An 8,479-nucleotide genomic window follows, 5' to 3' on the forward strand; every position below is an offset into this window, starting at 1 on the left:
ACATTTCTCAACAGTGCGAGAAGGCAACTGTGGCCCCCAGGGAAGGCCGGTGGAGGGGGCCGGTCGGCTACCTTTGGGCACGGCTAGGTTCGTCCACACTTGTAAATGGCGGGGAAGGGCTTGTGCTGGTTTTCCTGCAGCGGCGAGGCAGCAGAGGGATGCTCTGGCTTCAGGTGTGGAGGAGAACTTTCCTGGAGCCACGTTCGCGTTGCTTCACGGGGCGCTCGGGGATCTAAGTGGCCGAGGTGCTGGAGCGGTCCTTGTTATTAGGGGTCCCTTGCGGGGAGCTGCGGTCTGAGGAGCCGCGAAGCTGGCAGGTCCCTACTGGCTAGTGGTCTCCAGGGGCAAAGGCAAGGGGGGGGGGGACCGGTGTTTGAAGACAGCGCAACTTTCCCCTGTGCCCAAATGGTTACCTGAAACGCAAAGGGACAGAGGTCGAGGCTCCCCCAGGCATGCTTTGGGGCAAAGAGCATCTGGGAGAAGTTGGGAAAGCTTAGGATTGGGTAAGAGTTTCGGTTTTCCCTGCTAGTGCATTACAGGAGGCGGCAGGAGAGGCTACCAGCCTGACGGAGCGGACCCCCATTTCCCAGCCACAGCTGCAGGGGTGGGGGGCAGGCCACCCCGCGATTTGTTTGGTGTGTTTGGAAGACGGGCATCTAGGGTGTGGGCTTCCTGTGCCCTTGACCTTGGGACCTGTGTTGCCCCTGCCGGGTGGCCGTTAGCATCTTAGTTCCAGCAGCAGCCAGCTCCCTTTGCAACAGTCAGCTTGGGAATGGCCTCCACTGAGCAGGGCTGGGTCCCAGGGATGAGCTGTTTTTATCGAATTTTGTCAACAACTATAGCCCTTCTTAATTAAAAAAAAAAAAAAAGATTGTATGTGCTCAGCTAAATTGGAAAAGAAAAAGATTTGTCTTTATTTTACTTTTCACCAGAAGCATCTTTAAAGCACCTCCTTGAATAATGAGGGCAACACTGGGTTGGGAACAGGCGTGTGCTTTCTGCCACTGTCAGTGGTGTTCTCGGCCTGGTGGCCTTCTCTCTCTGCAGCTGGGCTTGCAGATTGCTCTGTGATTGACACTGGGTGCTTGCACAATGGACTCCCACATGGCCAACTGCAGTTCGAGTCCCAAATCCAGGAGCGAAACTCCTGCCAGGTGTCTGTGCGTGCGTGCCCAAAATCCTGAGAGGAGAATGGAGGAGAAGGGATTGAGGTGTGGCCATCTCCCTGGGGGCTGATTTCTCATTTTCCCTCCCTCGGTCTCTCCCTGTCTCTCTCTCATGAGCACAGGCACCTTATGGCAAAAACTTAAAAAAGAAAAAAAAATTAAAAAAGAAAAGAAACCCAGGATTCTGAGCATTCCGGGTTATGTCAGGGTGGTGTGAGGATGAGTGACCCCCACAGCAGTGTGGTTGGTGGAAGGCCAGGAGACAAGGCTGCCCCAGTCCCCTGCTGGCCGTGAGCTGTGGGCGAGTTGCTTAACCTCTGGTTTAGTCGGCTCCTCTGTGAAATTAAGTGTTGGATTAAGCCCTTTACAATCCTCCAGATGCCATCAGGGTCATGCTCGAAACCATGACGGAAAATCTTCAAGGAAAATAGACATTCTCAGTGTGCTCCTCGAGGCCGTGGATAAGCTTTTGAAATATATTGGAGAGATTTCTTTTTCATCTCAAATAGCTGTGTGCTTCTCTTGGTTTGTTTTCCATGTTTTCGTTCAGAAGAGGAAATCCTGCATCGATTCAGGAAGCTCAACCATCCAAAACAGCTCAGTGGTGCTCTGAGTTCTGTGTGGCTACTATATCGCTGCCTTTGGTTTCGATGAAGATCCAGTTCATTTTGGGGCTTTCAAGTTCTGTCAGAGCAATGGAAGGAGCCACAGTTCTGGCGTCAGCTAACTGAAGTTATAGACCTAATGTATTTGGATAGACCTGAAGTTTAAGATATTAGTCATGCGAAGGGGGCGAGTTGGCAGAGTTTATAAATGGGTAGGCCGACCGCATTCCGAACGCCTCCCTGGGCTGTTCCACTTCGTCCGTGCACCATCAAGGAGGAGGTCTCTGTGTCCTGGCTTTGGAGACGCAGGGCTGAGGCTGGAAGACCACAGTGCCTGCCAGGCTCTCCTTTCACATAGCCAAATCGAGTTCAATATCTAGATTATAAACGGGTCCCCTTTCTTCCACAAAGTGCTCGAGTCCTTCAAAACAAGTCCATGACGCATGGCACCCAGATCACTTTATAACCTGCAGGAAAGCCTGCTGTTACTTTGTGACTATCCTGGTCCTCTGGCCAAGGTGCCATCTCGTTTCTGGTGACAGGAGCTGCAGTCAGCCAGGCAGGCAGTGGGGAAGCTGGGCCTCCGTTTGTTGGGAACGGTTCTTCAGCCTCTGCATGTGAAAGTTGAGAAATGGTCTCTTAACTCTCTTCTGTCCTCCTTCTTACGACCTGGAGCGGCTCCGGGAGGCTCTCTCCAAAGCTAATGCCAAGTGCAGGGTCGTTTCTAGCCAGTGCCCACGTGCGTCCCCTGCTCACGGCAGTGCAGTGGGTTTCTCACCTTCAAACCTCCTGACACAGACTCTCCGAGTGCGCCAGCCTGGCCTGGTTGGCAGAGCGGAACACAAGGTAATGCAGATGCCAGTCAGAGTCCTGCTCCCAGATGTGTCACTTCACCGAGACGTTAAAGCTGTTGTAGGGTTTCTAAGTGCTTGTTAGAATGCCATGGTTGGGCGGGGACTAGCAGTTAGCGTAATGGCCGGGGACCGGCAGTTAGCGTAATGGCTATGTCGCTGGACTCCCACGTAGTCGACTGCGATGCAGTTCGCATCCCGGACCCAGTGGCTTAAAACTCACGCCGGGCCACGCCCCCCCAGGGGGGCAGTGATTTCTCGCTTTCTGTCTCTCTGTCTGTCTGGCGAGTGCACACGCCCTGTAGCAAAAACCTCTCCAAAAAAAAAAAAAAAAAGAATGCCATGGTTGGGCGAAAAAAAAAGGTCACACTTTTTCCTTCCCAGGTCATTTTTCTTCCAGAATAAAGAACAAAACAAAAGTTTTGTTTTTCAAAGGATGTGACCGTTGCATTGAGGAGAGTGGCGGGGTCGTCCCTGTGCCTCACGCGTTTCTGCTTTGATTTTCACCTGTCCACCTCAGGTGGAGGCCAGCCCGGTGGCATCTCACAGGCACCGGTGCCCCCATCAGCCTCTCCTCCCTGGCGATTCATTCACCGTGCGATTGCATGGTGTGGATGCTGGAGAAGGGAGGTGAGCTGGGCCCAGGTTCTAGTGTGGGCTGGGCCTCTGATACAATATGGTGCCGTGGAAAGATCTCAGTTTTACGCTGTTTTTATTTGTAGTATTTGTGCTTTCCTTCTTTTTTGTTAATCAGCCTCATTGGGAGAATGTCTGTTTTATAATTCCTTCGAAGACCCAACTGTTAATTTCACCTTTTTATTATTTGTACAGTTTGGTTTGTTGCGGTCCCCTTCCCCCCAGGGTTTTTGCCATAGGACATATGTGTTCGCAGAGAGAGGCAGAGAGAGAGACAGTGAAAGAGAAAGTGAGAAATCACCTCCCAGGGTAGATGGCCATGTCACAATCCCTTCTCCTTCATTCTCCTCCTGGGATTTTGGGCAGACATATACACACATCCAGTGTGATTTTCAAATCAGCAGGTCTGGGACTCGAACCATGGTCGGCCATGTGGGAGTCCAGCACCACAACCACTGTACACCACCTTCTGGCCCCTTAGGTTACATTCCTAGCTCAATTATTTCCAGCCTTTCTTCCTTCCTATCATAAATATTTATAGCTACAAATTTCCTTCTACAAACTTTATTAACTGCACCCCAACAAATTCTGAAATGTATATTTTAGTTATTATTCCATTCTTAGTGTTTTGGACGTTCTTTGTTATTTCTTTGTTGACCCATCACTTATCTAGAGCCTTGCTTTTGAGTTCGAATAATGCTCGCGTTTTTGTCTCTGTATTGTCAGCTTCACATTTAACTGCAGAGTAATCAGAGAATGTGGCCTGGATAGTGCTGATTCTTTGGATTTTATTGAAACTTGCATTCTGGCCTTGTAAGAAATCAAGTTTGTAAATGTTTCATATGTGCTGGAGAGAGTTGGGCCTTAGCTAGAGGAAGCAGGGTCTTATAGGTGTTTACTGGTTGAAGTTTGTCGGTCGTAATATTAACATATTCTAAAACATAGGTAACTTGACCTCTGTTTGATCTAGCAGTTGAGGAAGAGTAATGGAACATACTGGGGCTGGCTGTAAAGTGCTGCTCCAGAGAAGCCAGATCCACATGGCGACCATGTGTCACATTGCAGCCTGGCCAGCCTGAAATACACTAGGCATGCCTGTTAGTGCCCAGGATCCCCTGGCCTAGAGGACTGGCAGAAGGGGAGCGTGTTCTGTCCAGCTCCTGTGGAGGGTGCACCCCCCTCTCTCTCTCTCTCTCTCTTTCTTTCTCATGCACACATGCAAGTCTATTAAGAAGAAGGAAATTTTTAAAATTTGCTTTGATTTGCCACTGATAGTTTTTTCAGTTTCTCCCTGTATTTCCAGTTTTTAAAATTTATATACAAGAGGCAATTTTATTGAATGCATGTACATATAAATTTAGAGGTTTAAAAATCTTCATATGGAATCAAACCTTTCATTATAGTATAAGGACTATCTAAAATGCATGGTGCGCTTTGTCTCGTGTCTGCTTTGTGTAATGTTCACATCCCAGCTCCAGTTTTCTTTCGGTTGCTATTTGTGGGCTGGACCTTTCGGTATCCTTTACTTTCAAATTCCCCGTGTTCTAATCATCTAGCCATGTCTCATAAGATACACGTACCTTGATTTTGCTTTGATCCGGTGTGCTTAGTTGCTTTTAAACTAGGGGCCTTAGTCTCTTTAAATATTGTAATTGATATTCAGTATTTGAGCTTCTTATGCCCTGGTTTTTTTTTTTTATTATTTTTGTTCTTGTCTTGCACTTTTTTGCCCTTTTCCTTATATTAAAATGTTTTATAATTTGCATTTTGTATTACATTGTATTTCTTTCTTTATTTGCTTAGAACTTAGATCCTTTGTTTCAATTCTTTCCTCGATTACCCTTGAAATTGGATTAAGTTTACTTAACAGAGCCTAACTTTAGTGGTATGATCTTCTTCTAAACAACTTGGGAATATTTTAAAAATAATTAACTTCTGTGTTTCTTTCATAAGGGAAAGACACAGAGAGAGTCTCAGTAGGGTCTCTATGCCATAATCCACTCCCAGCCTCTACCAGCCAGTCATTGGCACATGTGTGCCCACCTGGTGTGTACAGAGAGGTCTCGGGTGTGAACTGGGCACCCTCCATAGAGCTCAGCATTGTGGAGCGCTGCATAGTCATTGCACAGCTGTGACTGGCTCCCGTGGAAACCCTGCCCGCTAATTTGGATACCCCTTCTCCTCTCTTGTAATCCAGGGAGCTGGATCCCACATGGCTGACCATGGTTCAAATCTCTCAGCAGCTTGAAAAATACATTGGGTGTGTGCATGCATGTCCCAGGTCCTGACAGGATGGAGAAATGGAGGGAAGAGGATTATAGCGTGACCATGCTCATGTAGGGTCGCTTTCTCTCTCTCTCTCTCTCACTGGAAAGTGTATCCCTTCTCTGGTATCAGAAAAAAATCTGCTAACTAATGCATTCATTGAACTTTTAATTTCAACTTTTTAAAATTTATTGAAGTCATATTTGTTATTTTTTCAAATATACCTGCTCATTTATTGGTAGTCTTTATTTTTTCATTCACTTTTGTGTTTCTGTGTTTTCTAACGCTTACTCTGCGTTTGTGTCTGATACTGCAGCACTTGAAGTCCACGGTGCTCTGCCTCTGCTGTCTGTACTTACGTGTGCTCAGGAGCTGTTGACCACAAGCTCTTGTTTGGGTATGGGAAACCTGGCTACCCCACCGAGAGAAACTGCATTCACTTCTATCGGAGATGGGGGCGCTATTGTCCTGGTGCCACTTCCTCCTGATAACCTCCTGGCTGAATCTACAACGGAGTCTGTTGTTTGGTTTTATTAGAGGTGTGTGGTTTTTCCTCACTTCCTGATCCACTGACAATTCAACAAGTTATATTTTATGCTGAGTCTTGTTTTTCAGCTTGACCCTCTTAAAGTAATAGTCCCTTTTTGCTGGTGACGAAGTGTTTTAATAATATAATAGTTTTATTCTTCTTCTGTTTCTTTTTTTCTTTTCTTCTCTCCTCTCTCTCTCTCTCTCCCCTTTCTCTTTTGTTTCAGTTGCATGAGAACTGGACCCTGCTGAGTGAGCCTCGCTGGTCCTTAGTCTCAGCAGGATAGCCAGGCAGACCCATGCTTGATGCTTCCGGACCCAGAACAGCAGCAAGGAAAACACATGTAATAGGGAGCTTCATTATGAGAATATGCAAGAGTATCTCCCGCTAGTTTCCGGCAGTTTATATTTTGGATTATCAAGAAGAGTTCAGTGGAAATTTATTTAGCATTTGTCATATGCTGGGCTTTGGGCCAGGCCGGAGGTCCAGAGATGAGTAGGAGTCTTTCTCCTGGCAGGGAGACTCTCACTGAGACAACAACCTGATGAGAGTGGTGGTCGGTGGGGACGGGGTGCTGCCTTCAGGTGAGACTAAGAGGTGGACCCAGGAAGAAAGTACAGTGATCTTGACCTCACCCTCAGAGGAGGAGGAGTCCAAGAGGAAAAGGTGTCCCATTCTGGCATTCTCATCTTCATCACCCATTTCTCCAGCCGTTGACTAAGTGCCCTCTGGAGCAGCGGTCAGTGTGCATTCCTGGCCTCACCCGCAGAGGCTGGAACCAGACCCAGTGGGTAGGGTTTAGGAATCTTCCATCTTCATCAGCATCTAGGCCCATGCAGGTGGTCCGTGGACCACACAGAGAGTCATGCTGTGTGTTTCTTCATGAGGAGGTGATGAGGCTAGCATGATGGGACAGAAGTATGTGCCGGCCCACCGAGCTACTCCGCAGACTCCGGCATGACGCACATCCTTGGTCTCAGGGCAGCACCGAGATTCAATCTCATGAAGTGCTATGGTTTATTTCCAGAAAGCTGTGAGTACTCCAGGGAAGGCGAGTGATCGGCAACAGGAAGTCAAAGTCTGTAACAGACTCAGGAGCGGGGCAGGCTAACCCTGGCATCTCAGCAAACCTTAGGGAAGAGATGTGGGCAAAGGTAGCAGCCTGACCTGATGGGGCCCCCGGCAGATACGGCGTGGTGTGTGTGCTGTCGGTCCACGGGTTAGAGGTTCTTGTTGTAAGGCGTCTCAGCAGAGTGGGAAGAACACACATGCCCTTTGGGGTCCCAGCTCTGCCATCTGTCAGCTTGCAGGACAAGTCACAGCAGCCACCTGGTTTTGTTTGCTCCGTGGAGTGGGTGTGATGACACTACCTGAGGGGCCGTCTGACCTGCAGAGTGCTGCTGCATGCCTGGCTTCCTGGCCACCGGAAGTGCTCCTGGCTGGAACCCAGGAATGGGGGAGAGGGAACAGGCTATGTCGGATTTGACCCCGGAGCTGTGGTTCGCTGATCTCTGGTCTAGCATATCGAATCACTAATTTGCTTTAAATGTAACAGAATGAAGTCTCTCTGTGCTCTCTTGCCCTGGATGTGGAGGATACCAGCACCTGTCTTAGACACGCCGATGGGTTGTCCTTCCCAGCTCCCTTACAGCTAGCAGGGTCGTGTGCCCGAGTTGTGGTCAGTGCCGTGGGGAGGGCGCTAGGTGACCCTACCAGGCCTGGAGCCCAGGTCTGTTTCTCCTCACAACCCCTTTCTCCTCCCTCTCTTCCTTCCCTCTCCGGCTGGTGAAGAACCCTGCAGCCCTCAAGGGTGGTAGAGTCTTCGGAGGAAAAAGATTAGTTCCTGGAGCCTGCGGGGAGGCGGGCTCTCCTCCAGCCCTGTCTTCTCCACTAGGTAACCCGTGTGGGACTCTGGCTGAGTGGGACGTCGGCTCTCTGCTCAACCGCTGCATCAGGGTGCGGCTGTTCCTTACAGCGCTTTCTCCGGCCTCCCCGACTAGCCTTGCAGGATGTTTCTTGGCTGGGTGGAGCTCGGTGGCTGCAGGCCTGGCCTCGAGATGAGGAAACAGGTGCCTTCCAGAAGCCTCCCACCACCCCGATCTGCTGTACCGGGCTGCCCACGGCTTGCTGTCCCATCCACACCTCTGGGGCTCCTCTCCTCCAGATACCTCTGCTCCGTCCCAGGCTGCGGCCACCCACGGCGCTCTCATCTCGTGCCATTCCCTTTTCCCAGACTACCTTTCCATTTCTTACCTTAGGGTGCCACTTAGAGCCATTCCAGAAGTAGCTCCTTGCCCCTCTGTCTGCCCAGGGCGGGGCTGGCTCCCTCTGCCCCACTGCCCTGAGCAGGCGGCCTGTGTCTGCTGCCACAGTCCTCGTCAGCCCGCATGGCCTGGGGGCACGGGGTGCCCTGCGGCCGGACCTCCT

The 8,479-nt window shown here is 49.8% G+C and overlaps 1 protein-coding gene across 1 annotated transcript in view; it reads left to right on the plus strand.

The window, feature by feature from the left end:
• The window catches only part of SLC22A3 (solute carrier family 22 member 3), a 99,462-nt gene that overhangs the window by 889 nt on the left and 90,094 nt on the right, over positions 1 to 8,479 (plus strand). The window lies entirely within an intron of this gene.

Source organism: Tupaia chinensis, unplaced genomic scaffold (genome assembly GCF_000334495.1).
Source record: "Tupaia chinensis unplaced genomic scaffold, TupChi_1.0 Scaffold000346_1, whole genome shotgun sequence".
Taxonomy (NCBI): domain Eukaryota; kingdom Metazoa; phylum Chordata; class Mammalia; order Scandentia; family Tupaiidae; genus Tupaia; species Tupaia belangeri.